Source organism: Ctenocephalides felis, unplaced genomic scaffold (genome assembly GCF_003426905.1).
Source record: "Ctenocephalides felis isolate EL2017-DRISC unplaced genomic scaffold, ASM342690v1 CF-g0.4_SCAFFOLD_00270, whole genome shotgun sequence".
Classification (NCBI taxonomy): domain Eukaryota; kingdom Metazoa; phylum Arthropoda; class Insecta; order Siphonaptera; family Pulicidae; genus Ctenocephalides; species Ctenocephalides felis.
In genome coordinates, this window is record NW_020536424.1 from 110517 (window position 1) to 114910 (window position 4394).

Here is a 4394-nt window from a genome sequence, read left to right on the forward strand (position 1 = left end):
TAAATTAATTTAACTATTTATAACATCGTCATTCGATAAAACACTGTACATCATCTGAACATATTGTATTCATTGTTAATATAAATATTATTCATTATGAAATATTTATGAAAGCATTGAAATGAGGTTATGAAATTTATTTTATCGTCTAGAACAGTGATTGGGAAATTTTTTCAATCATAACCCCAAAATATTTTTGACCAAGTTTGCATTGTCATTTAAAACTTGTATTCCTTGTTTATTATATCTATTATTCAATATGAAATATTTATGAAAGCATTGAAATGAGGTTATGAAATTTATTTTATCGTCTAGAACAGTGATTGGGAAATTTTTTCAATCATAACCCCAAAATATTTTTGACCAAGTTTGCATTGTCATTTAAAACTTGTATTCCTTGTTTATTATATCTATTATTCAATATGAAATATTTATGAAAGCATTGAAATGAGATTGTAAAATAGGATTGACTTAACTCTTTCCTTTAGAAATGATTTAGATATGATTATCTTATCGTCTAGAACAGTGACTGGGAAACTTTTTCAATCATAACCCCAAAATATTTTTGTCCAAGTTTGTATTGTCATCTGAAACCTCGTATTCCTTGTTAATAAATTTATAATATATCATTATATATTATCAATATGAATAATTTATGAAAACGTTAAAATGAGATTGTAAAATGTACTTGACTCTACTTTTACCTTAAAAAATAATGACTTCATATCATAGTCTAGAATCTTGCTATGCAAATGTACAGATTTATTGACATTCCACATTGCATTTATCATAATCAAACATTATGACTATTCTGTCAAAATTTATATCTTTCCTTTCTACAACTTATTTAGTTACAAACTTTTGATGAAAAACTTTTCGATAACATTTTACTACTAAGCAAACCAGTTTCTCTATTTTCTGCGCTTACAACAATATTACCTGAAAATAAATAAGAATATGTTTTAAATGCAGAGACATATAATTATATTATAACAAGTATTGTCTTACCTTTTATAAATATGAAAGTTCAGATATGTCTTCACTCAAAAAGATTAGGTTATGTTATATTTTATTATGTTATATTTTATTATATTTCACGTAATATGTACAACTGATTTCTCAATGTGTTTAAACTCCTGATCAATATAAAAATCCTTTGTGAGAAAAATAAAATTATCTTGCTTTTCTTACCATTTTTATTGAAAACTTGCAAATTTTGACATTTCGAATAGCTAGTTTCCGATTATTTATTAGAGATACTAATAATAATGTAGTTAGCAGTAATTATTCTAAAAATAAATAGCTATTAGTTACAATGCATAAACGCATAATTAAGTATTATACTCACCAATAGTAAAAAGAATTCGTCTATTAAAACTAAGGTTATGTTAGATATACATAACTTATTACTTAATCTATCCATCCCAAATCAAATCAGATGACGTAAAATTAAGTTGAACTTTCAAACCTTTGTATTTTAATCCAAAGTAACAACAAAGAAATGAAATATTGTATATTTTTCAGAGACAATGCTTACTAAACAATTGTTAACTAAACTTGTTTGTGGTATATATTTCGCGCCAATGCACATTACACACATTAGAAAACAATGAACACTATAACACTATTACACATTACACATAATTGAAAATATTATTTGATTATTTCCAGCAAAACTAGTATCTTAAAACATACTATAATTAAGAATTTTGCATTAAGGACGCCGTGATTTTGACACGCACGGCGTTACTTGTGGGCTTGTGGCATCATGAGTCATGCTCATGCATAGCAGTCTAGAAAGTTCTAGAATCCTATACCTGCAATACAAGATAGTGAGTTGCTACAATACCATTATATATCTTGGTGGTGTAATGGTTAACATCACAGCGTTTTAATTTTGATTTTGGGGTTCAAATCCCAGTCCCTTATTATTATATTTTTTATTTTATAATTGCATGAGTAAATACAATTAAAGTTTTCAATTAGTTTTATATATATCGGACAGTATTTAAAACAAATTACCCTGTAACATTTATAACTTTTTTATAATGAAAGGAAAACTGAATTTTTATACTATTCTCAACATTTGAGATTTTCATAAAGAAACCGTATAAAGTATTATACATCGTTAGAATCGTCTCAAAATTCTTAGTTTTTCTTCCACATATCAGAACTTGGTATTTTAAACGGTTTGGCCTATAGGCGAGTTGCAGTGCCAAAATTTTAAAAAAATTGGAAAATTTCAAGAAAAAATATATGAATACACATGTCGAATTATATATCATTTTATTCGTAATTTTATTCTGCATTTTTCGGCTGAATAAACCTTTTAAGTATCCTTTACCGTTTAGATTGTAGCATAGGATATATGTGAATATATAGATCTTTGATCTCATTCCACTTCGACAAAAATTTAATTAGCAAATCAGATTTTTTCACAAAACAAACTTCTTTTTCGAGAAGTTAATTAAATAATAATAACAATATTTAATAGTGAATTATAAAAAATGTTGCATCAATATTTTAAATTTGAGTACAATATTTACTTACAATATTGATGATAAAAAATATTACATCATATTTATTTTTCTAGAGAAGGACAATATTTATTAGCCGATAATAAAAAAATATTGCATCAATATTTATATTTTAGTTTGAGAACAATATTTATCAGCCGATGATAAGAAATATTGCATCAATATTTATATTTTAGTTTGAGGACAATATTTATTAGCCGATGATAAAAAATATTGCATCAATATTTCAATTTTAGTTTGAGGACAATATTTATCAGCCTATGATAAAAAAATATTGCATCAATATTTCTATTTTAGTTTGAGGACAATATTTATCAGTCGATGATAAAAAATATTGCATCAATATTTATTCTTCTATTTGAGGACAATATTTATTAGCCGATGATAAAAATATTGCATCAATATTTCTATTTTAGTTTGAGGACAATATTTATTAGCCGATGATAAAAAATATTGCATCAATATTTCTATTTTAGTTTGAGACCAATATTGGACAAGGCCATTTATAGAGATTATTGCCTCAATATCGGCTGACGTTGGCCTGATCGATTAGTTGACATCATCACAGAACCGACGTTCGCCGATATTTTTGCAATATAGGTAATCACGGCCACAGAAAACCGATATTGGTAATATATTGTACCGATATTAATTTCTACATGGGATATTTTTTTCTGTATAATATTATATATAATATATTTATATATATATATATATACACGCATAAAGAGGATTTGCAATTTTCATGAGGAAAACATTTATTTGTCTTACATCTAATTGTACCATGGTATTGCAATTACGAGGTTTAATTTTTTAAATGAAGAAATGCCAAAGGATGCAATAAGCAATATAGCGTTTTATATGTTATAATTTATTATACTATGAAATATTATTATTATTGTTTTAGTTCGAACATTATTGAAGTTTGATATGTCATTGGTACCTCAATTTAAATCCTACATAATGTATTTTTAAAGATAGATTTTTTGAGTGGTTCCGCCACTTTTTAAGAAATCATAATTTAATGATTTGTAATAGATTTAGAAAACACCAATTACGAGAGGTTTCTTTTTTAGCATATGGAGATAAAAAAGATAATTATTTATGCGTATTTTAACTCCTATTACAGTTTCACTATTTTTAGTACTCATTATAGGAACATGTAAAATCATCAATCATAGATAATTCTTCGTTTAATACTTCATAACTTCTACTTTTGAATCACATAAATATTTTTATTACATTAAATATATTTGGAGTTCTCATTTGGTTTGTTTTGAATTTCATGTAAAATATATTTATTTTATTCACCACAATAATTAAATATCAATTAACTCTTTTGCTAATTGATGTTATCCATAAGTTATTTTGTCTAGAAGAATTTAAAAAGACTATTGATTTGCATAATCAAAACTCAATTAGTGTACTAAAAAATTGTGTATTTGTATATGAATATATACACATATGAGTGTAGGATTCGCTATATACAAATAAAATATAATGTTAAAAATTTCACACGCTCATATATTTGATATTTTCATAAGTTGTGTCAGAATTAAGACGAGAAAAGCCCTTTAACTTAATTCATAGAGAACTAAAATATCTGTTTATTATAAAAACAATTAGACTACAAATATAATATAATAAAGAGCTAAGATTTTTCAAAAAATTAAAAAGAAAAAAACGCTTTTTTGAAAATTTGGATCCCATTCAAGTCGGTTCAAATGCATATTTTCGTACGTAACCCTAAAAAAAGTTCGTATGAAAATCTTTATAATTATCTGATAGTTTGATGTGTATATGTCTAATAATAATTTTAACCATATGCATTTTTTTATAATTCTCTTTACAACTGTC

At 25.1% G+C, this 4394-nt stretch overlaps 1 long non-coding RNA gene across 1 annotated transcript; it reads right to left on the reverse strand.

Moving 5' to 3' along the window:
• Positions 1 to 902: 902 nt before the first annotated feature.
• Positions 903 to 1211, reverse strand: LOC113363086. The gene is made up of 3 exons (XR_003365860.1): positions 1192 to 1211; positions 1009 to 1136; positions 903 to 939 (listed from the first exon to the last, which is right to left on the reverse strand). It is a non-coding gene; the product is annotated as an uncharacterized LOC113363086 (long non-coding RNA).
• Positions 1212 to 4394: the final 3183 nt, after the last annotated feature.